General features: G+C 44.6%; 1 long non-coding RNA gene across 1 annotated transcript; it reads right to left on the bottom strand.

The window, feature by feature from the left end:
- Positions 1-338: 338 nt before the first annotated feature.
- Positions 339-21,134, bottom strand: LOC116971721. Its single transcript, XR_004411586.1, has 3 exons — positions 21,124-21,134; positions 13,716-13,720; positions 339-390 (listed from the first exon to the last, which is right to left on the bottom strand). It is a non-coding gene; the product is annotated as an uncharacterized LOC116971721 (long non-coding RNA).
- Positions 21,135-25,668: the final 4,534 nt, after the last annotated feature.

Consider the following 25,668-nt stretch of genomic DNA (forward strand, 5'->3'; position numbering starts at 1 on the left):
AGTTTAAGAATTCAAGACATGGTGGAGTGAAGATTATTTCAACAGTGAAAAGTGTCAGTCTTGTATCAAGATTTGCAGATTTCACAAAGCAGACAACAGGCTTTCCACTGAATCATTACTGTCAGTTATTTGGATTTATCTAGTTCACACTTGGTACTGAGGATTCTCTGATATGTGAGATTGTTGCATTGCATCTGACTCAAAGAGCAATTGTTGAAAGAACTGCACTCCATTTGCACAATGTACCTGTTATTAACTTATTCGTAATAGCTGCTTTGGCAATTAACACATTTTCCTCCATCATTTGGGTGGCACAGTGGCACAGCTGGTGGAGTTGCTGCTATTTAAGTTGCCAGGGATAAATGGAATGAAATAGGTTTGGAACCCGCGCTCTAGTGTATAGGAAGTGAGAAAGTGGGATAAATTAGAACTAGTGTGAACGGATGAGCGATGGTTGACATGGACTTGGTGGGCAGAAGGGCCTGTTTCCACACTGTATCTCGAAATCACATTTGGATATTTTTCCATAATAAAACAACATTAATGCTCATCCTGTATCCTACACATACAGGTTCGGTAGCAACAACATGATATCTTTTAGTGCAGAATCTTCTTGCAAAGTTTTCAATCAAAGATATGTGGGTCAGCATTCTACGTCAGTTCATGACTGAGGAACCTTCTTTCGGTAACACAGTAAGCCAAAGAGTAGAACGCTGCATTTAGAGCATTGTATTGAGTTTTGGAAAGATGGCAGAGAAGATTTATTGGAATGTTGGCAGGACTTGAGAGCCTGATCTCAAGGGGGAGGTTGGGCAGGCTAGTAGAGAAGCGTATAGTATCATAATGGTCATAGGTAGGGTAAATGCACTGTTCCCCCCCCCCCTCAAGAACTAGAAGCCATCAGTTTAAGGTAGGAGGGGAATGATTTAATAGGAACCTGAGGGGCAATGTTTTCCACACAGTGGGTGGTGGCTATGTGGAACGAGCTGCCATCTGAAGTAGTCGAGGCAGATTTGATGACAGCATTTAAAAGACATTAGGACAGGTACATGGATAGGAAAGATTTAGAAGGATATGGGCCAAAAGTGGATAAATGGGACGAGCTTTGATGGGTTATCAAGCTCAGCATGGATGAGTTGGGCTGAGTGGCCTGTTTTCACACCGTCTCTGATTCTATGGCTCCAGGCTAGGAAAGGGACAGAGGGCATGAGACATGAGTCCACAATCTAAGAATCCATGGGGGGTATTTTGTGATCTTTTCACCTCCAAAGTGGTAATTTAAAAATTAAAAATAAAGCTTGCATTTCTTTCTTAACCCTCACTGAAAATGGGATTTGTTATTGAATTAAAATTCACATCCAAACATGCATCACTCGTGCTCTGCTAATCAATGTATGAATTAATGCAGAAAATTCCTCAAAGTGGTAGAAGGCACTCTGTTGTATATTTAGCCTGGATTGGCACTATGTGAAACACTATGTGAGTCCTATATGGCAATCACACCACTGAGAAAGATCAATCTGTAAAAGCAGTCTTGAACTATTATCTAACTTATTGATGACCCTCGGACTGTCCTTTATCGGACTTTGCTGGCTTTACCTTGCACTAAACATTATCCCCTTATCATGTATCTACACACTGTAAATGGCTCGCTTGAAATCATGTATTGTCTTTCGCTGACTGGATAGCATGCAACAAAAGCTTTTCACTGTACCTCGGTACATGTGACAATAAACTACACTGTAAACTGTAAACAATCGTGGGATCCAGCATCCAAATCTGGGATAGATTATGGCCAAAGATAGACACAAAAATAGCTGGAGTAACTCAGTGGGACAGGCAGCATCTCTGGAGAGAAGGAATGGGGGACTGCTTGGCCCGCTGAGTTACTCCAGCTTTTTGTGTCTATCTTCAGTTTAAACCAGCATCTGCAGCTCCTACCTATAGGCCATTTGACACTCAGTGATTTATTGTAATTAACACCAATTGCTTCCCTAAACAACCTTGGAATTAAAGGTGCCACGAGCATTATCAGTTGAAATAACCTCTTATCCCAATGCCTTTTCTTTCGATTCTATGGATAGAAATGAAAAGATGAATAAATGTTCTTAAAACATCTGTAACATTTAATTCCCCCAGCATCACTATTAGTATGATAAATCAACAATATTCTGGAGTTTAATGTCCTCAGAATTGACCTTTTTCCAGGGTTTGGGAAGTCAGTTTCAAAATAAAATAAATGAAATAGAAAGATGTTAAATTGAAAATTCAATTCAAATGTTTATTTCTGGAAAATCGAATATGGCAGGGTCATTTAGTTGGGTGTTTCAAAGGTTAGTTGGAATTACTTAAGTGCAAATGGTATATAAACTGGAACTAACATTATGTCATTCACAAATGGCCAAATGCACTTTGGTTTTGCAAAAGTCTAATCAAACCATGTTGTTTTTACAGCTTTCAGCACAGATTGTTTGTTACAAGTTTGTTACAAACTCAGGGTAAATGCAGCATTTATAAGCCACACTGTTCAGTGTTAGTTCGGCTCAGTGGTACCTTTCTCGCCCACAGTTCACAGCATTGTGAGTTCAAGGGGACCCAGAGATTTCACCAGGGTTCACCCGTGGTCACTCCAGTGTGGGGAGTATTCCCCTGTATCACTGTCTGAAGAAGGGTCTTGACCCGAAAAGTCACCTATCCATGTTCTCCAGAGATGCTGCCTGACCTGCTGAGTTACTCCAGCATGTTTGTGTCCATTTGTGAATTTCTGGCAATATTCCCTTATGGATGAGTCAAATCAAGAGTGTTTAATTGTCATATGTACCAACAATGGAATAATGAAATCTTACTTGCAGCAACGTAGCAGCCCTATAAACACAATACTCATAGATAACATAGAATAAACAAAAATCAATAAATTAATACCCCTGATACTCGACCATAAAAAAGCCTGATTGTCCTTAGTCCAACCAAAGACAATCCACAGTTCATAATTTAGTTAGTGCTTTATCAGGTCATAAGGTCGTTAGTGACAGGAGCCGAATTAGGCCATTAGGCCCATCAAATCTACGCCATCAATCATGGCTGATCAATCCACTTTTTAGCCCCACTTTTTAAAAAAGGGAGGGAGAGAGAAAACGGAGAATTACAGACCAGTTAGTCTAAAATCGGTGGTGGGGAAAAATTCTGGAGTCAGTTATTAAAGATGGGATAACAGCACATTTGGAAAGTGGTGAATTCATTGGACAAAGTCAGCATTGATTTATGAAAGGTAAATCATGTCTGACGAATCTTATAGAATTTTTCGAGGATGTAACTAGTAGAGTGGATAAGGGAGAACCAGTGGATGTGTTATATCTGGACTTTCAGAAGGCTTTCGACAAGGTCCCACATAAGAGATTAGTATACAAACTTAAAGCACATGGTATTGGGGGTTCAGTATTGATGTGGGTAGAGAATGGCTGGCAGACAGGAAGCAAAGAGTGGGAGTCCTTTTCAGAATGGCAGGCAGTGACTAGTGGGGTACCGCAAGGCTCAGTGCTGGGACCCCAGCTATTCACAATATATATTAATGATCTGGATGAGGGAATTGAATGCAACATCTCCAAATTTGCGGATGACACGAAGCTGTGGGGCAGTGTTAGCTGTGAGGAGGATGCTAGGAGGCTGCAAGGTGACTTGGATAGGTTGGGTGAGTGGGCAAATGCATGGCAGATGCAGTATAATGTGGATAAATGTGAGGTTATCCACTTTGGTGGCAAAAAGAGGAGTAGACTATTATCTGAATGGTGGCCGATTAGGAAAAGGGGAGATGCAACGAGACCTGGGTGTCATGGTACACCAGTCATTGAAAGTAGGAAGGTACACAAAATTGCTGGGGAAACTCAGCGGGTGCAGCAGCATCTATGGAGCGAAGGAAATAGGCGACGTTTCGGGCCGAAACCCTTCTTCAGACTGATGGGGGGTGGGGGGGGGAAAAGAAAGAAGGAAAAGGGGAGGAGGAGGAGGAGCCCGAGGGCGGGCGGATGGGAGGGTGGGAGGAGACAGCTAGAGGGTTAAGGAAGGGGAGGAGACAGCAAGGGCTAGCCAAATTGGGAGAATTCAATGTTAATGCCATAAGGACGCAAGGTCCCCAGACGGAATATGAGGTGCTGTTCCTCCAATTTCCGCTGTTGCTCACTCTGGCAATGGAGGAGACCCAGGACAGAGAGGTCGGATTGGGAATGGGAGGGGGAGTTGAAGTGCTGAGCCACCGGGAGGTCAGGTAGGTTATTGCGGACTGAGCGGAGGTGTTCGGCGAAACGATCGCCCAACCTACGCTTGGTCTCACCGATGTAAATCAGCTGACATCTAGAGCAGCGGATGCAGTAGATGAGGTTGGAGGAGATACAGGTGAACCTTTGTCGCACCTGGAACGACTGCTTGGGACCTTGAATGGAGTCGAGGGGGGAGGTGAAGGGACAGGTGTTACATTTCTTGCAGTTGCAACGGAAAGTGCCCGGGGAGGGGGTGGTGCGGGAGGGAAGGGAAGAATTGACGAGGGAGTTGCGGAGGGAGCGGTCTTTGCGGAAGGCAGACATGGGGGGAGATGGGAAGATGTGGCGAGTGGTGGGGTCACGTTGGAGGTGGCGGAAATGGCGGAGGATAATGTGTTGTATTTGCCGGCTGGTGGGGTGAAAGGTGAGGACCAGAGGGACTCTGCCCTTGTTGCGTGTGCGGGGATGGGGAGAGAGAGCAGTGTTACGGGGTATGGATGAGACCCTGGTGTGAGCCTCATCTATGGTGGTGGAGGGGAATCCCCGTTCCCTGAAGAACGAGGACATTTCCGATGCCCTGGTATGAAATGTCTCATCCTGGGAACAGATGCGGCGTAGGCGGAGGAATTAGGAGTAGGGGATGGAGTCTTTACAGGGGGCAGGGTGGGAAGACGTGTAGTCCAGATAGCCATGTGAGTCAGTGGGTTTGTAATGTATGTCGATCAGGAGTCTGTCCCCTGCGATGGAGATGGTGAGGTCAAGGAATGGTAGGGAAGTGTCGGAAATCGTCCAGGTGTATTGGAGTGCCGGATGGAAGTTGGTGGTGAAGTGGATGAAGTCAGTCAGTTGTGTGTAGGTGCAGGAGGTGGCACCAAAGCAGTCGTCAATGTAACGGAGGTAGAGGTCGGGGATGGGGCCCTGGTACGTCTCGAACAAGGATTGTTCAACGTACCCGACAAAGAGGCAGGCGTAGCTGGGGCCCATGCGTGTGCCCATAGCTACGCCTTGTGTTTGGAGGAAATGGGAGGAGTCAAATGTAAAGTTGTTGAGGGTGAGGACCAACTCCGCTAAGCGGAGGAGAGTGTCAGTGGCTGGGTATAGGTTGCTCCTCTGGTCGAGGAAGAACCGGAGGGCTCCGAGGCTATCCTGGTGGGGGATGGAGGTGTAGAGTGACCGGACATCCATGGTGAAGATGAGGGGGTGAGGGCCCAGAGAGTGGAATGCGTGGAGGCGGCGGAGAGTGTCTGAGGTGTCTAGAACATAGGTGGGGAGGGATTTGACCAAGGGGGATAGGATGCAGGTGGAATGCAGGAGGAATGCAGGTGCAGCAGGCAGTGAAGAAAGCAAATGGTATGTTAGCATTCATAGCAAAAGGATTTGAGTATAAGAGCAGGGAGTTCTACTGCAGTTGTACAGGGTCTTGGTGAGACCACACCTGGAGTATTGAGTACAGATTTGGTCTCCTAATCTGAAGAAAGACATGCTTGCCATAGAGGGAGTACAGAGAAGGTTCACCAGACTGATTCCTGGGATGGCAGGACTTTCATATGAAGAAAGACTGGATAGACTCGGCTTGTACACGCTGGAATTCAGAAGATTGAGGGGGGATCTTATAGAAACTTACAACATTTTTAAGGGGTTGGACAGGCTAGATGCAGGAAGATTATTCCAGATGTTGGGGAAGTCCAGAACTAGGGGTCACGGTTTAAGGATAAGATGGAAGTCTTTTAGGACCGAGATGAGAAAATCAATTTTTACACAGAGAGTGGTGAATCTGTGGAATTCTCTGCCACAGAAGGTAGTTGAGGCCAGTTCATTGGCTATATTTAAGAGGGAGTTAGATGTGGCCCTTGTGGCTAAAGGGCTCAGGGGGTATGGAGAGAAGGCAGGGATGGGATACTGAGTTGGATGATCAGCCATGACCATATCGAATGGCGGTGCAGGTTCGAAGGGCCGAATGACCTACTCCTGCACCTATTTTCTATGTTTCTATGTTTCTATATATTGCATTCAAGTGTACGTTAAAATGGCAATGAAATTGATGAAAATTGTTGATGGTGGATAGTACGACAGGGCTGGATGTAAATCGAGAGGGTTTCAATGACAGGGAGGAATATACTAAAGCTGGGAGAGACGAGGAATAACAAGACTGTGACTCAAGCAGACACCAGTCTGTAACTTACGGTAACTTGGACTCCCTCCCCATCGCCGATTCCTCCGACATCGCCGCCCGACCCGACGTCGCCGCCGAACCGGGGCTCTCTCAACATGGCCACCGCAACGCACCCGATTCATCTCGCCGCCGACCCGCCGACCATCCGCCCACCGGGACCACCCTCGCATCGCCCGCAGACCCCGACTCAACCACCACTGGACTCTGACCATCGGGTCCGGTGACCCGCGCCACTCGACTCCGACCATCGGGTCCGTTGACCCGCGCCACTGGACTCCGACCATCGGGTCCGGTGACCCGCGCCACTCCACCCCCCTCCAGCAACCCACAGCCGTCGCCTTACCTGGAGCCTGGACTCTGCACTGGGCCTGCAGCCTCCACGCTGCTCTTTTTTTTTAATTTTATTTTTTTTATTAAAAAAAGGAAGGGTTTCGGCCCGAAACGTCGCCTATTTCCTTTGCTCCATAGATGCTGCTGCACCCGCTGAGTTTCCCCAGCAATTTTGTGTACCTTCGATATTCCAGCATCTGCAGTTCCCTTTTGAACACTTTGTCTACTCCACTGCGATATCTCCTCAAGGTATGCCTACTTTGAAGAAGTTCTCCTCCTCTCTCCGGAGACAGTTTCACAACCTCCTCTCTAACTGCACACCTTCTGTGATCCCCCCTGCCCTCCAACTGTACGACCACATCCTTACCCAGACTCGATACCACAGCCACATTTGCTTCCTCGGGGCCTGCCTGCGCCATCATCTCATACCCCACGGCTTCCAGCTCCAGTTCCCTACCTCCCAGTTCGGACCCCAACCGGACCATCGGTACCGACTGGCTATCCACCGGCATACCCAGCAATTCTCCAACCGGGCACTGAGATCCACCCTGGTCGCGATGCGCCGGCACCAACAGGACCTCACATCGACACTCCCTGTACTTCAGGCCTCACTAACCCAGACCTGCAACGGACCCCAGTTGTATTTCATCCGCCGGAAGATCCACCTCTTTAATAAAAAATTCCTGGCCTACCTTAATTCCACCAAGGACCTTAAATTATCCCGACTCCAGGCCGCTCCCGACGCCTACACTCCGCGACTCGACCGCCCGCAGACTCCGGGCCCCAACTCTGGCCCGCATCGCCTGCCCGAGTCCCGCGACGCCATCTTGGCCACTAGGAGCGACTTCCATACTCACCGGGACGCCGCCTTCACCGACCTCCACATCGATGCCGCCGCCGACCCTCACCTGCCGACCGATGACGCCCAGCCTCGCAGCTTCTACGGTAACTTGGACTCCCTCCCCATCGCCGATTCCTCCGACATCGCCGCCCGACCCGACGTCGCCGCCGAACCGGGGCACTCTCAACATGGCCGCCGCAACGCACCCGATTCATCTCGCCGCCGATCCGCCGACCATCCGCCCACCGGGACCACCCTCGCATCGCCCGCGGACCCCGACTCAACCACCACTGGACTCCGACCATCGGGTCCGGTGACCCGCGCCACTCGACTACGACCATCGGGTCCGTTGACCCGCGCCACTGGACTCCGACCATCGGGTCCGGTGACCCGCGCCACTCCACCCCCCTCCAGCAACCCACAGCCGTCGCCTTACCTGGAGCCTGGACTCTGCACTGGGCCTGCAGCCTCCACGCTGCTCTTTTTAAAAAATTTATTTAAATTTTTTTATTAAAAAAAGAAGGGTTTCGGCCCGATACGTCGACTATTTCCTTCGCTCCATAGATGCTGCTGCACCCGCTGAGTTTCCCCAGCAATTTTGTGTACCTTCGATATTCCAGCATCTGCAGTTCCCTTTAGAACACCAGTTTGTATCTGGTCGGTGGAGCCAGAATAATATCTTTTGGATATTGGATGGCCAGTAATAATGAATAAAGCTAGGAAGGCCCAGTCCACCTACTTCACGACCTCTTTGGAGAGTGCACTTATTGACCCTTGGAACCTTGTTACCCCATATAAAGGAGGTTATAGATTGGTTAACTGAGTTAAAAAATGACTTGGTTAGGAAGACCGGCAAACATTGGAACAAGTAAAGAAATATGGGAAGTACAGTCATCTTCACCGACTGCACTCTCCCAGCCATAGTGAGAGGTAGACTACGCCATCTCTCAAAGTCAGCCTTCATTTGGCTAACTTGAGGCGTATAGTTAGCTGCAAACAGGGATGTGAAAGAGCGGGTAATGTGTATTCCTAGATATAAAAAACCTTCTTGAGATATGGAAAAGGGCAGGGATTCCTGTCGGATCTGTAGGGCTAGGTTGATGGGAAAGCATTTACTTTTTTGGAGTTTTAGTTTATAGCCAGAGAAAGTTCCAAACGAAGGCGCTGGCTTGCCGTTTAGAATGTCAACTTCCCAAAATAATCTCAGAAGATCAAACAGGTTTCATGAAAAATTGTCATTCCTTTTCTAATATTCGCCGACTGGCCAGTGTGGTCTATTTGCCCGGTGCTTCTCCGCGCCCAGAGGATGTTATCTCTTTGGACGCGGAGAAGGCATTCGATCGAGTGGAGTGGCCATAATTGTTCAGAGTCTTGGAGAGATTTGGATTCGGTAAAAAAATTTGTAGCCTGGGTTAAGCTATTATATCATTCACCCTTAGCATGTTTACAGACAAATTATTTGCGATCTGATTATTTTCCATTAACACGTGGCACTCGTCAAGGCTGCCCTTTGTCTCCGCTTCTTTTTGCGATTGCAATTGAGCCTCTCTCTATTGCACTTAGGTCAACTACATTATTCCAGGGCATTAGGAGAGGAAACAGGGAACATCGTGTGTCTCTATATGCCGACGACTTCCTTCTTTATGTGAGCGGCCCTACAGCCAGTGGCCCTGCAATTGTGTCCTTGTTAGATCAGTTTCCAATGATTCTTGAAACATTTCTAAAAGAACTGGTAGGCAACATCGCAGAAAAATCTTATAGTTTTGTGCCCTGCATGGTGGTTTTGATAGGAAAGAAAATGTTATGACGCCATTTCATCTTGGACATGGCACACTACCTGAATGAAACACCTGTGGTTCCTGCCCAGGCAAGCCACCCTGTTCTAGATAAAGGAGGGCCATTCATACTGATCACCTGAACTCAGGGGTGTTGCACTTGGACAGGTACATGGATAGGAAGGTCATAGAGGAATATGGGCCAAACACTGGCAAATAGGATGAGCTTGGATGGGGGATTTTGGCAGCTTGGATGAATTGGACTGAAGAACCTGTTTCCATGCTGTATCACTCTAAGCAAGTTGGATTGCATACTGTGGTCTGACGAGAGCTCAGATCATGAGGCCCTGCCCCAGAACACCCTGATTACCTTAGATAACTTTAAAAACCTGTTCAAATAAATTTTAAAAATAGAAATTTATTTTTTAAAGTTTGTTTTACCAGGTTTATAACAATATTTAAAAGATATTTGGACAGATACATGAACAATGAAAAGTTTAGAGAAATATGGGCCAAATGCAAATTTGCAAAACCAGGTGGATCTAGTGTAGATGGAAGATAGACACAAAATGCTGGAGTAACTCAGTGGGCCAGGCAGCATCAGTGGAGAAAAGGAATAAGTGACATTTTGGATTGAGATTCTTGATCAAACTGCCGAGTGTAGATGGGGTAGCTTGGTCAGCATAGGCAAGTTGGGCCAAAGGGCCTGTTCCCAAGCTTTATGCCTATGATTCTAAGTTTAGAAAATAATTTGGAACATAAAATTACAGAAAATAATTAAGAAATAATTAAGTAAACCACTTACTTATAGTTGAATAGTTGACCTTTTTAAATGTTCTCTCCATAGATGCTGCCTCACCTGCTGAGTTCCTCCAGCATTTGATGTGATGGATGTTTGATGTGATGGATGTTTGTGTAAACTGTGTTGTTTCTCGGGTCTTTTTGTTTTGTAATGTATGGCTGCAGAAACGACATTTCGTTTGGACCTCAAGGGGTATTGTATTTTTGTCTACCTTAGATATCCTCAGATATCCCCACTTATGAATTGGCTTTATTCATCAGTGCTTCCATGTTGTAGTTCTGCATTTCAAATATTTTGAGGTAAAGGAGTTTTAAGTGAGGACCATGGAAAGGAATTTTAGCCACTTGAGCCTGTTCTGGCATTCATTGAGGTCATATTGATTTGGGTAGTTCTCTACAAAACCAAATCACTTAAAAATCACTCGATAACCATCCAGAGGAGGCACGGTGGCGCAACAGTAGATTTGCTGCCTTATAGCTCCATGGACCAAGGTTCAATCCTGTCTGTAAGAGTTTGTACATTCTCCTCATGACGGTGTAGGTTTTCCCTGGGTGCTCCGGTTTCTTGCCACATTCTGAAGAGGTACAGGTTTGTAGGTTAATTTAGCTTTGGTAAAATTGTACATTGCCCCCAGTGTGTAAGATAGTGCAGTGTATGGGGATCACTGGACGGCGTGGACTCGGTGGATCGATGGGCCCTTTTCCGCGCTGTATCTCTAAACTAAACTAAACTAAACTAAACCAATAATACGATCAATCTCACATTAAATATAGCTAATTAACCTAGTATCAATTGAATTTTGTGCAAAAGAAGTCCAAACATTTTGTTGTGCAGATGATGGCAGCTTTGCAGAGGAGAGGGGAGATCAGCCTCTGAGTGGTGGGAATGACTAACAATATCAGTTAACATGGAGGTTGAGAAGAGAAGCTGGATAGTGTAATAAGATCAAGCTGGAGTGATTAGATTTCCTGAAGAGGATGAGTTCAGTGAGGTGTGAAGATAGATGAGAGGGAAACAATGGAAAGATGACTGGAACTTGGGGGACGAAAAGCATAGTTCCTATGGTTGGACGTAGGTTGTCACCGGGTGATGACGTTCGTGAATTCAATTGGCGACTACCTACGTCAACCTACGTCAACCGGCGACAGGTACCGGTGACTGGACTCCCCCTATGACAATGTCTATGACAACCTACCACATTGTCGACTTCAAGCTACGACAAACTACGACAAGCTACGACCCTGTCGGCAACAACTGAAGACAATTCAGTCGCCAGTACCTGTCACCGGTTAACGTAGGTAGACGTAGGTAGTCGCCAATGGAATTCACCGATGTCATTACCCGACGACAACCTATTTCACCTGGCGACAACCTGCGACATCCTGGTGATTACTTACGACAGCACCTACGATAGGAGAAGACAAGCAACGTCAAGCCCACAGTCGCCGAAAGGTTTTGAACATTTCAAATTCCAGCGGTGACAAGAAAAAAGTTACGACTCTTTAGGCAACTTGAGGAGACTGCTCTTGACCATACAGGCGTCACCCCGCGGCCATGTGAAAACAGCCTAGTCGCATGTAGTCGCCAAATAAAATGGCCTAAGTGGGACATGGGGTTAAGACTCACCGTCAGCTCCATAGAGCATTTTGTGGCCCCTAAGCAGAGGGATTTGAGGTGAAATACAGCCTCATTTACATTGCAATAAGAAGCAGTTCTCACTCTAGAATAACCCAAACCGTTGTAAAACGATTAAAAATGGTGGGTCCCGGGGAAAATGCTTTGTCACGTAAAGAAAGATTATAAAATTATCCTCACCCATCACTGGAAAAACAAAAATGTTTAAAATGCTTTATGAATAAAAACAATTTTTTTGGCTGAAGAGAAAGTTTGCAAAATTGTCCTCACCCGTCAATATACAAAGGAGGACAAAAAATTGAAAACACTTTATGAATAAAATCATTTATTTTCACAAAATATATCAAGGATTTTAAAGAAATGTGAAAATGGAAGAATTGAAACTACAAATATACCAAATGCTAGATCCATCTGAATGTGTGGCTGCAATGACCTCAACAGTTAATTTTCCTGTAGAGGGCAGTAAGAAAATGATTGTGAAGTTACACGTCCTATATAGTAGAAGGTTAAGAAATTTAACCTTTGAAGAGATCTGTACAATATCGTAAACAAGATGAACTAGAATAAGGCATAAAATACAGAAGTAATTCAATGGATTAGACAGAATCTCTGGAGGACTGGTATGTTTTGGGTCACAACCCTTTTTCTACAGAACCAGAATAATGCTCACTTATACAAAAGTGAAATAGACCAACTATAAGTTTGCAATAAAAATAGAAAATACTGGAATTCTAGGACCCCTGACCCTTAATTAGAACTGGAAGAATCTAAAGAGCTAATATTTCAGCAATAACTGGGGAATGCTCACAGATTTCTTCTAAAGAATAAGGCCATCAGGTCAGATGTCCACACTGTTTCTTGACTCACTGGTGTTAAATATTCAAGCATCTACAACATGTTTGATGCACGGCAGATCTTTGGTAATATTAACACCAAGGAACTGGAAGCTCTCAACCATTTCCACTTCAGCACCATTGATGCTAATTGAGGCATGTACACCACCAGTTCAGTTTAGTTTATTGTCACATGTCCCGAGGTACAATGAAAAGCTTTTGTTTCATGCTAACCAGTCAGGAGAAAGGCAATACATGATCACAAGCTTGCTGAAGTCAATAATTTGCTCCCTCATCTTGCTGACTTTCAGGCAAATGTTGTTGTCCTAACACACTATGTTATTAAGTTCTCTAATACCTTCCCAGCTAAGTTTAGTTTAAACTGAAGATAGACACAAAATGCTGGAGTAACTCAGCGGGACAGGCAGCATCTCTGGAGATAAGAAATGGGTGATGTCTCGGGTCAAGACCCTTCTTCAGACTAGAGTCAGGGGAAAGGGAAATGAGAGATATAGACAGTGATGTAGAGAGATATAGAACAAATGAATGAAAGATTATGCAAAAAAGTATCAATGATAAAGGAAAGTTTCGTTTTATTACTGTCATGTATGATGGGGTACAATAAAAAGTTTTGTTTTGCATGCTATCCAATCAAATCAGATAAGACTAGCAATAAGTACAATCAAGCCAAACTCAAGCACAATAGGTAGACCAAATGAAAGATTTAAAGTACAGAATATTGCATTATACCACAACTATCCTTGCAAACTGCTGGCTCAACAACAACCAATCTTCCTAATTCAATGTCTTTGAGCATCTGTAGTCTTCTGTATGCATGTCAATCTTTCTTGAATTTTATTTGAAATCCTACAATCAAGTTTTTCTTTACTTACACTATCACAGTGGAGAACAGAATCTTAACAATCTTATCACATCTTATTACCCGTGATACCCCATGAACCTCTGATAACCGCAAACATTCCTAGTTCACTTCAAGACAACAGCAGTCTGATCCATTGATATTCACCATTCTCTTCCAAAGTCTCTCCACTACAAACATACGGTAGTACTACATTTACTTGGGTCTATTATCTTTTCATTTATAAAGGAATAGAATCATAGAATCATAGAAAAGTACAGCATGGAAACAAGCCCTTCAGCCCACCTTCTCCATGCCAATTGAGTTGGCATACTAGCCCATTTACCTGCATTTGGCTAATAACCCTCTAAACCCTTACTATCCATATGGCTGTACAAATGCCTTTTAAGGGAAGAGATGCACATGGATGGCTTCTCTTCTCACCTCTGCTCTCTTTTAGAGGTGGGAAGAATATATCACATTTAATTCATTTAAGGCAGGTACTATCACAACCCTTAAGAAACATTTGGACATGGAGAGAATGGGTTAAGAGGGATATGGGCCAAAATCAGCCAGATGAGACTAGTGTTGATGGGACATGTTGGTCAGCGTGGACAAGTTGGCCAAAGGGTCTGTTGAATAACTCTATGATTCAATAACTGTTGCGGAACAAGTTATGTAATCTTCTGCCCTCACTTTGTAAATGAGCTCATGCAAAACTAGTTAACTCAGACCAAATCCAGCTGTATGGAGGACAGAGAGTTGTGGTGCGTCTGTTATCGTGCCCGTCGGAAACCAGCACCGCTGTGTCGCTAATGTTTTCAATGATAATAATAATAATAAACAAATAAATCCCATACAATCAGTATCCCTCTGGTCACAAAATTCCATGGGTCCTAATTAAGCAGTGCCAAGATTTTAATAAGTCACCACTTTTAAAAAATATTTCCCTATGGCCTCGTCTGCCCTCATGCTCCATAACCTATCAAGCATAATACTCACTGGGTTTATCTAATTGTGATATCTTGATCATTCCAAAATCTAATCTTTCTATCATTGCTGATTATCTCTTCAGCAAAAAAAGTTCTAAGCTGTGGAATTATCTCCTGAAACTTTCTTCGTCTTTCCTTCTTTATTAATACACTTCTAAAATGTCTATTTACATGATTTAAAATTTTACACAATTTACAATTAACCTACAAACCTGTACATCTTTAGAGTGTGGAGGAAACCGGAGCATCCGGAGAAAACCCATGTAGGTCACAGGACGAATGCACAGACTCCGTATAGACAGCACCCATAGTCAGGATCGAACCTGGGTTTCAGGCGCTGTAAGGCAGCAACTCTACCACTGTGCCACCTTTCCACCCAAGATATGGGTGGCTAATATTCGGCTCAAGGCTAATATTCATGTAAAACCCCTAACTTCTTCCAATTACATTAAAAGGTAATTGAGCTGAAACCTTAGCTCGGTTTATCTTTCTCCACGGGTGCTATCTGACCCGCTGAGAACATCTTACGTTGACTCTTGACAACCCTTTATCATTTCTTAACAATGTTTTGCAAGGGAGTAATCCCATGCTGTGGTATTGCTATTGGAGTGTCTGATTAAATAATTGGATAAATATTGTTTAATTAAGAGAATTATCTCCAAGTGTCTGTAGCCAAGTAACTAGAGGAATTCTGCAGCTCAGGCAACCCTAAGGCAACAGTGACATATGGGAGATGCTGTTAATGTACTTCATGGTGTTTTATGAACTACATACAGATTCAGTGAAGCTTCAGTGAGACCTTTCAGCCCATCAAGCCTGTTCAGTTCTGCATGAAATATGCTGCAACTGACTAATCTTCGTCACATGCCAAATGGGCTTTGAACGTACCTGAGGACTTTCAAGTAATGAACACTAGATTTTCATAATTCAGTGCAAAATCGAAACTGCAAGAAAGACACAAAATGTTGGCTTAACAGAGGGTCAGTCAGCATCTCTGGAGAGAAGGAATGGGTGGCAAAGATTACTTGAAATTAGAGAAATCAATATTCAATCTGTTGGATTGTAAATTGCCCAAGCGAAATATGAGGTGCTGTTCCTCACCGACAGTGGAGGAGGCCCAGGAAAAAAAGTTTAGTATAGGAATGAGAAAAGGCGGTTAAAATGTTTGGCAACCAGGAAATTGCGTGGCCCAAGGCAGACTGAGCAAAACTCCTCAATTTCCCTTTGGCTTCTTTTTGCCATTTAAATCTGGGATCACTAACCTAGTCAGTGTTAGTGATCTGGGATCATTAACCTAGTCACTTCACTAATCAGTGAAGATTGCTTTTTCCTGTTAACTTTTTCATAAATCTTCATAATGTCTCGTCAAGCCAAGTCGAGTTTATGGTCATTTGCACAAGTGTAGTGAGATACAGATACAATGAAAATGTTGCTTATAGCGGCATCACAGGGACCTTTATTAGGCTTCTGCTCAACTTTCATTGCTCTAATCCACCGCAACAGCTGAAGGTCTCAACCCCCACTGCACCCTGGTAACTCCTCTGCATCTCTTAGTGATCTTGATCTTCTTCCAATACAGTACTCCTGGGAGGCCTGGCAGCAAAACTTTAACATGATCACCCCGTTTTTTCACTCAGTCTCAATGTTTAGATACAATGCCCGTAAATACAGCAGCAGGCACAAGGGAACATTCATATTTTGCTTGGGCAGCTTACAGCCCTGTGGAATGAATAATGATTTCTCTAACTTCAAGTAACCCCGGCATTCCCTCTCTCTCTATCCCTCCCCCACCCAAGTCACACCAGCTTCTCGGTTTCACCCAACAAACAGCTAACAATGGCCTGTTTCCTTTATCATCATTACTTTTTTTGCATATCTTTCATTCATTGTTCTTTATCTATCTACATCATCGTCTATATCTCATTTCCCTTATCCCTAACCAGTCTCGACCCGAAACGTCACACATTTCTTCTCTCCCGAGATGCTGAGTTACTGCAGCTATTTGTGTCTATCTTCACAATAACTTGCAAGATCTGCTCAAAGTTATATTCCCTTTTGATATTGAAATCATAACCAATCTTTTATCAATGCAGAGACAAAATTCTGGAGCTCTCTATTTAACAGCATTGTATTGTGTCTTCAATATAGGGAGCAAAGTTCTATAAAAAAGTCAAGATTCAAGAGAATCACAAGTGTTTTATTGTCATATGTCTCGAAGTGGAATAATGAAATTCTTACTTACTGCAAAGCAATAGATATGTAAACATAATACTCTGTAAACACCACAATAATCAACAAAAGAAGTTGAAGATATATATAAAACAAACAATAATGGGGTAAAGACAAAAACTATGGTACCCAAGTTTATGTAGTTCAGAGCTTATTTGGAGGTTGTAGTGTTTAATAGCCTGATGCTTGTTGGGAAGTGGCTGTTCCTGAACCTGGACTTTACCGTTTTCAGGCTCCTTCACCTTCTTCCCGATGGCAGGAGTGAAATGAGAGCGTGGCCAGGGTGGTGTGGGTCCCTGATGATGCTGGCTGTCATTTTGAGGCACTGACTCCTGTAGCTCTCTTTGATGGTGGGGAGGTCAGTACCCGTGATAGACTGGGCAGTCTTCACCACTTTTTCAGAGATCACACACCCAGGAATTTAAAGCTTTTGACTCTCTTAATTTGAGCTTTAGCTATTTGAAGCTTTTCTTGGCAAAGTATTATTTTGGGACACCCTGAGAACCTGAATTGTCACTTCATCCAAAAATCACAAGCCTCGACTGTCATGCCTTGTTAATTAAAAATTATTTAATACTAATTATCCAATATTATTATAACTGAGTGTTTAATTGCATAACTGGGGTGCCATGTCACCAAGTTGTCACTGAATTGGATAAGATCCAAAAATAAGTAGGAAAACATGGCACACATATAAACACAGTCAACATAAAGTTAGTGTAGATACTGCTGTCCGTTATTTAACAGCTAGTCCTTGTAAAGGCAGTCTCCCACTTGTGAGAAAAGGCAGATTGTGGCATGAAGAAATGGTGGAAGTCATTTTAAAAGTATATCATTTAATACTTTGACAAACGGCTGAAGATTTCTTGTGATGTACCGGAGGGAGGAATGCAAGGCGCGCAGAGGAGAGTATTTCCCTTCTGCGGGGGTGTGGGATGAAGGAAGGAGCTTCCAGATACTGGTTCAATGGTTCTTTATTATCCCGTGAGTGGCACGGTGGTGCAGCGGTAGAGTAGCTGCCTTACAGCACCAGAGACCCGGGTTCGATCCTGACTGCGGGTGCTTGTTTGTATGGAGTTTGTACGTTCTCCCCGTGGCCTGCGTGAGTTTTCTCCGGGATCTGCGTGAGTTTCCTCCCACACTCCAAAAACGTACTAGTTTGTAGGTTAATTGGCTTGGTATAATTGTAAATTGTCCCCAGTGTGTGTAGGATAGTGTAAGTATGCAGGGATTGCTGGTTGGCATGGAAGGGTCTGTTTCCCCACAGTATCTCTAAACTAAACTAAATTAAATTAAACTACCAAGGTACAATGAATTATTTTTTTTTGCATCCAGATCAGTAAGATTATTGCCATACATAAGTACAATCCCTGGTTAAGTACAGAATGTTTAAGAACAACCCACTGAGTCCAGATTCAAGGGTCGCCAGGTTTTGGTGCCGTTTTCGAAGCCCCAGCTGCAGCTGACCGTGAAGGCCCATTGCAGCTGTCAAATCCATCTGGAGTGCCAGCGAACTGTCATCCCTCTTCTCGTCCAGCCACCTTCAGCCTTTATGCCCCGGGAACGCCACCCATACCCTCCCAGTTCCTCTTCCCATCTATTTTCCTCGTGTCCGCCACGGACTCCCTCACCCTCCTCTCCTGTTCCTAGTCCTCAGGGAATGGGCGGGAGACGAGCTTCTGATGAGACTCCCACACCATACAGGCATTGATCTTGTGAGTGCTTGGAGCAAGTAGCATGAGGGAACAATATCCAAAACTGGCCACGTGAGAGGGAATCAGCCAATGTGGAATAAGTGGAGGGATAGACACTAAAAGCTGGAGTAACTCAGCGGGACAGGCAGCATCTCTGGAGAGAAGGGATGGGTGACGTTTTGGTTCGAGTCCCTTGTTCAGACTAGTTAGGGAAAAGGGAAATGAGAGATATTGACAATGATGTAGAGAGATCAGGAACAATGAATGAAAGATATGCCAAACAGTAATGATGATAAAGGAAACAGGCCATTATTAGCTAGGATTGATGGTTCTGCTCTGTGAGATGGCATAGACTCAATGGGTAAATGGCCTTCTTTTTCATTAAAAAAAGGACTAGTGCAAAGTCATGCCCAGGAATAACGTAATGAACCAAAAAAAAAATCGATAAACAGAATTTCAAGGATAAATTCTGGTTTAAGAGCCTGAGAACATATGTTTAAGGTGAGAGGGGAAAGATTTATTAGCAACTTGAGGGGTAACTTTTTCACAGAAAGGGTGGTGGGTGTATGGAACGAGCTGCCGGAGGAGGTAGTTGAGGCAGGTACTATCGCTACATTTAAGAAACATTTAGACAGCTACATGGATAGGACAGGTATAGAGGGATATGGGCCAAATGCAGACAGGTGGGACTAGTGTAGATGGGACATATTGGTCGGTGTGGGCAAGTTGGGCCGATGGGCCTGTTTCCACCTTGTATGTATGATTGTAAATCTAATATGGGATGAATTGTCAAGGTGAGCACATTTATTCTCCAAACTGTCCCACCAACATCATGCCTAAGTATATACACTGCTGGGTTCTGGACACCATCATTGCTCATCTGTCAACAATCTCTATTAATCATCTGCTCATCCCTTCCCCTTACATTTATCAAGGCAGTAAACCAACAGCTCACAGATCAAAGTTAAGCAGCCATTTAACCACAACAAGCAAATTTCCTCATCATATCTATGTCAGCCATTGAAACATGCCCTGCCTTTTTTTTGCAGAAGAAGATAATGTCCAACTATACATAAGAGGTGGAGAAAGAGAAGCATGTTTGTAAAGTCTTACCTAGGTTTCAGGACACAGAAACATAGAAAATAAGTGCAGGAATAGGCCATTCAGCCCTTTGAGCCAGCACTGCCATCTAATATGATCATGGCTGATCATCCAAAATCAGTACCCCATTTCTGCTTTATCCACATAGCCATTGATTCCGTTAGCCCTAAGAGATATATCTAACTCTCTCTTGAAATCATTCAGTGAATTGGCCTCCACTGCCACTGGGAAAGTGTTCAAATTGGCAAGTCTAATGGCTTGCATATGATTTTAATTTTGATAACACTGCAGCAGCCAATTAGCTGGATATGCGGTGGGGTGAATGACTCACAGCAGTCGTTTGTGGAAACATAGAAAATAGGTGCAGTAGGGTGCCATTTGGCCCTACGAGCCAGCACCGCCATTCAATATGATCATGGCTGATCATCTAAAATCAGTACCCCGTTCCTGCTTTTTCCCCATATCGCCTGATTCCTTTTGTCTTCAGAGCTAAATCTCTAGCTAAACTTTTGCTTGAAAACATCCTGTGAATTGGCCTCCACTGCCTTCTGTGGCAGAGAATTCCACAGATTCACAACTGGGTGAAAACGTTTTTCTGCATCTCAGTCCTAAATAATAATAATAATAATAAATTTTATTTAATGGGCGCCTTTCAGACATCTCAAGGACACCTTACATAGTAATCGGAATAAAAACATATAATCGGAATAGAACAGGTAAAAAATACATCACAGAGACACAAATTAAAAACAGAATTCGATCCAAAAACAGAAAATCAAAAACACAGTGTGAAGAGAGAGCAGCGGCAGCCAAAGCGCGCCAGCGTCCACTCTCTCTTCACGGCAGCCATCTTGGACACAGACCTACAGGACTACAATTAGACAAAAAAAATCATCCCCCCACAGTGGGTAGCACTGTGGAGGAAGGCACAATGTCCAGTCCCCACCCCATGTTCACCCCAAAGTCAGGCCTATTGAGGCCACCGCAATTGCCTCTACGGAGGCCCGATGTCCCTGGCCGTTCTCACCGGGTGGTCTTGCCCCGGCGTCGGGAGAGTCCTTTCGGCGGCTGGGCCACCTGGAACGGCCGCTTCCTGGTTGGAGCCCGCGGCTGCCGAAGCCGACAAGGCCGCGCCGGTTTGGAGCTCCCAGGCTCCCGATGATAAAGTCGGCGCCGCCTCTCCGCACTGCCGCCTCTCCGCACTGCCGCCTCTCCACACTGCCGCCTCTCCGCTCCGCAGACCCGCAGCCCGGAGATGTTGCTCTCGGCGGTCCAGCTCGCCAGAGCTCCAGCGCGTCGCTCCAGCGCGGCGACCCAGGCAAGGCATCGCCCGCTCCGCTCCAGCGCTCCAACGCTGTGCTGCCACCGAGGCCGAGGTGCTGGGCTGACCCCGCCAGGAAACGGTGCTCCAAGCCCGCAGGTAGGCCACGAGGACGGGTCGACGGGCAGCCCGGAGAAAAGGCTGCCACACCGACCAGGTAGGGACCTAGAAATAAAGTTACACCTACCCCCCAACATTAAAAGACCATATCCCCTACAAACAAAAAAACAGGACTCACTAAAAACTATAAAAAAAACGGACGGCTGCTGGCCAGCAGCCGTTCACCAAGATGGTATCAAGATGGTATTGTATCAAGATACAATACTCCAGGTGTGGTCACACCAGTGCCCTGTACAACAGCCGTAGGGCTTCCTTGTTCCGATAGTCAGATAGGTGGACATCCCAGCTGAAATGCGTAACCTTCTTTCCATCCACATATCTCATGAAATGACGTGATTATGTGAACGAGGCCCGGCTGAGGTGGACCAGGCCACGTCGCTGGGAAACAAAGGAGGACCTGGCATGGGGGGCTCGCTGAGAACAAAGAGGAACCAAGCGTGGGGAGAACCGCTGAGAACAAAGAGGAAGCAAGTGTGGGGAGAACCACTGAGAACAAAAAAAGGACCCGGCATGTGGGGAGGGGGGAACACAACGAAGGGATGAGTATTTCTTGTAACTTTGTCGGCACCTTTGTAGCAACTCTTTTGTGTACTTTATGTGCAAAAACAATTAATTTCATTGTACACATAGCTAGTACAAGTGACAATAAAGTGTCATCATCAAAGGGCACAATAACTCATTGCTGATCTCCGCCAATAAATAACTTTTAATAACAACATTTACGAAAGGCTCTTTGATGATAAAGATCAAAAGGACACCAATTACTTCAAAAGGCATGTGAACCAGTAGACCTCATTTGCAATTTAGTTTAAGTTTATTGTTTAAGCTCACATTCTTTAGTTTAATTTAAAGATACAGCATGAAAACAGGCTGTTCGGCCCACTGAGTCCTTGCCAACCGTAGCTTATCTGTTCATGCTGGTTCTATGTTATCCCACTTTCTCATCCACTCCCAACACATTAGCAGCAAATTTTACTGAGGCCAATTAACATACAAACCTGGGGTAGACACAAAATGTCCCGCTGAGTTACTCCAGCATTTGGTGTCTACCTTCGATTTATACCAATCTGCAGTATTTTCCTACACAATATAAAACCCTGCATGTCTTCGGGATGTGGGGGGAAACCTGCATATCTGGAGGAAACCCACGCGGTCACAGAGAAAACGTGCAAATTCCACACAGGGAGCACGGTAGTTCAGGATCGAACCCAGGTCTCTAGCCCTGCAAGGTGGCATCTCTACCGCTGCAGCACTGTGCCGCCCTTTGTATCATTACCTCCTACCATTTTGATCTCATCTATACTATTACTAAAAGTCGCCTCTTGAGCACTTCCTGTCTACGTTGTAAATGCATTTTAGAAAAAACGCTACCGTATATCGCTATGATCATTTTGCCATCTTATTCAATGTCCTCCTCTCCTCCAACAGCCCCAAGTTTTTTTCGATTGGTGAAATAATAAAAAAGTTATGAATGTTTAAAGAATTGTGAGATCAGCAGATTGGTCTTCTCGCCCGTCAATCACCATGATGAAGGTAACGCTCCTTCCGGGGGGCCAGGAGAATAAAGCCCAGAGGCCGGACATGAGCCAGTCACACCGGAAGACCGTGAGTGAGAGTTGAGTCCAGAACTGTGAGTCTGCACTGTGCATGAAGTGAATTGTTGGTCTGCCTTGTGCTGCTTGAATTCAATTGAAGGGTTGGACTGCCTGGTGCTGTTTGAACTCAATGTTGCATTGATTCCGGAAGTCCTGCTCAGGGGAGAGGCCGTGCTCAACCACATGAGAAGATTCAAGAGAGTTTTACTGTCATATATATGTTGTGTGGGAGTGTGTGAGAGTGTGTGATGGATGGTGTGAGTGTGTGTGAGAGATGGAGGGTGTGTGTGTGAGATGAAGTGTGTGTGTGTGTGATGAAGGGTGTGTGTGATGGAGGGTGTGTGTGTGTGTGTGTGAGCCCACCAGCTGTGAGTGAGTCAACTGCCAGCCCACCAGCCATGGAGAGGTGGAATATTGCGTTGTGGGACCAGCCTTCCCGTGTGAACATGGGACCCAAAGGGTCCCACTTAGTCTAGTAGCTGTTTAAATGTTACGATGCTTCTAATCACCAGCATGTCTGGGCCATGTTTATTGCACAGTAACAGGACTTTACAGCAGCACTCCAGGGTCCCCGCCTCGGAGATGGCCAGAAGCAGTGATGCACTCAATGATGCCACTTCTAAGGATGCAGTATAAATTCCAATTTCATCAGGACCAGACTGGGGAGACAGAATCTCAGTGTTCACTCATATTGCTGTGACACAGGTTGTGCGCTTCTGCTCAAACATATTCATCACTGGGATTTGGAGGACGTTTTAATATCAGGGCAGACAAATAGGAGACATCAGCTACACTTGGAGGAATGCCTTCAACCTATTTTTGTGAAATAAAACCAATCATAAAATGTGGATTTCCGTTTTCAACTGGAATTTTTTTTAATTTTCTCAACTCCACAACACATTGAAACAACTGTAACCCAGCAAAGCAAAGCAAATTATTGCGAAAATATCTTAACACTGACAAACTATTTCTGAGTATCTGATTTTCGAATTGCAGGAACGATGAAACCTCTAATGATTAAAGCTTTGTCACAGCACACAGATCACATTCCTCTCAGATCTCTTTGCAGTGTTACAGCTTCTGACATGGAAAGCTACACTTCCCACAGTGTCCTTTGTTTAGGCATCATTGCCGAGAAATTGAACCCACAGAAGTCTCAGATGAAAGCACTTTCCTGCTCATTAGATTGTTCCATGATCTATTCTTAATCGTTTAACAATCATGAGGAAATTAACCCCTGTACACAAATCCCAGTCCCCAATGACAATAACCAGTTAATGATCATGTAGATAATCGTGGGTTCTCGGGTGATGTTGATTAATTGATAGGTTAGGCCCCTGCCAAAGCCGGTTGTTTTTATAGAGATATAGCATGGAAACGGGCCCTTCAGCCCACCGAGTCCGCACCAACCAGCGATCACCCGTACATTAGTTCTACACACTAGAGACAATTTACTGAAGCCAATTAACCGCCAAATCTGCATGCTTTTGGAATGTGGGAGGAAACCGGAGAGCTCGGAGAAAACCCACGCATTCACAGGGTGAAACTCCATAGAGACAACACCCGTGGTCAGGATCGAACCCTGGTCTCTGACGCTGTAAGGCAGGAACTCTACTGCTGCATCACCATGGATGGATGTAATCCTCATAAATCAAGGTGATAGATTTTTGGAGTACTAAGAAGAGTATAATGAATCGCAGGGGCTTAAGGAGTGTTGCGAACAGTAGCAATCCTGCTGTACATGTCCAAAGGTCTCTGAATATTGCAGCTCAGGTGGATAAGGTGGTAGGATGACCCACCGGATACCTGCCTTGATTAACAACATCATAAAATGTACAATGAAGAGGTTGTACTGCCACTATATGTTGGCTCAGGTCTAGATTATGTGTTGTTCTGGTCTCCACACTCAAAGAAGGACATTATTTCCCTGTGGAGAGGTGCAGAGGAGATTCACCAGGATGTTTCCTGTATTAGGATGTTTCAGTTATAACGAAAGATTAGGTAGCCTTGGCTCGTATATCTTGGAAGGAGACACATCGTGGTGCACAAAATTATAAGGGGCATTAATACAGTAAACATTCTGAGACTTTTCATTAAAAGTCATTAAGTCATTGGCATTAAAACTATAGAACATAGGTTTAAGGTAAGTAGGAAGAGATTTAGGAGGAAGCCAGACAGTTGTTGGAATATGTAATGCACTGACTGAGGCAGGTCCTCTCACATCGCAGATGTATCTGGATGAGAGTTTTCTTTGCCAAGGCATAGGAGACCATGGACCAAGTGCTGGGAAATGGAATTGTAGAGATTGGTACTTGATGGTATACATGAACATGGTGGGCCGAGGGGTACATTTCTGTCGATGTCATGATGTACAGCCCACCAAAATAAGGTGAACTCCTTTTTTCTAAGCACATATATGTATAAGTAGGTGACGTTTTGGGTTGAGAGCTTTCTTCAAATTGAGAGTCAGGGGAGAGGGAAACTGGAGATGTGGATGGCTACAATTAGAATGTAAGTTGTGAAAACGATAAATCAAAGCAGACGATGATCAAGGAAATGTAGAATGGTTCATTGTTGGCTGAATGGATGGTGACAACGAGGCACACAAACAGTAACATTAATCAGAAAGTCAGAGAAACTATTCAGAGAAATAGGGTGGGGCAGGGATGGAGAGAGAGAGAAAGTAAGGATTACTTGAAGTTAAATAAATCAATATTCATACCACTGGGTTGTAAGCTGCCCAAGCAAAAATATGAGGTTCTGTTTCTCCAAATTGCATTTGGCCTCAGTCTGACAGTGGAAGAGAGTTACTCCAGTCCCTTGTTACTCCAGGATTTTGTGTATATCTTCAGTGTCAACCAGCATCTGGAGTTGCTTCCTATAAATATATTTAAAGTAGGTGTCCCTAAAATCACATTAAATTGTTATTTATTTTAACTTGAACTTTTCCTTCTTACTACAAGACCCCTAGAGTGTTTCTGGGAAAATTAATAACAGGAATCAATAAAATTGCAGATAAGTTGTCAATGTTTTGCACCAGCCTGAACAGCAGAGAACATTATAAAGAGCACAAAGATTTCCGATAGGCTCCTTTCAAACAGCAGAGTGAACACAC

This window comes from Amblyraja radiata, chromosome 4 (assembly GCF_010909765.2).
Source record: "Amblyraja radiata isolate CabotCenter1 chromosome 4, sAmbRad1.1.pri, whole genome shotgun sequence".
NCBI classification, from domain to species: Eukaryota; Metazoa; Chordata; class Chondrichthyes; order Rajiformes; family Rajidae; genus Amblyraja; species Amblyraja radiata.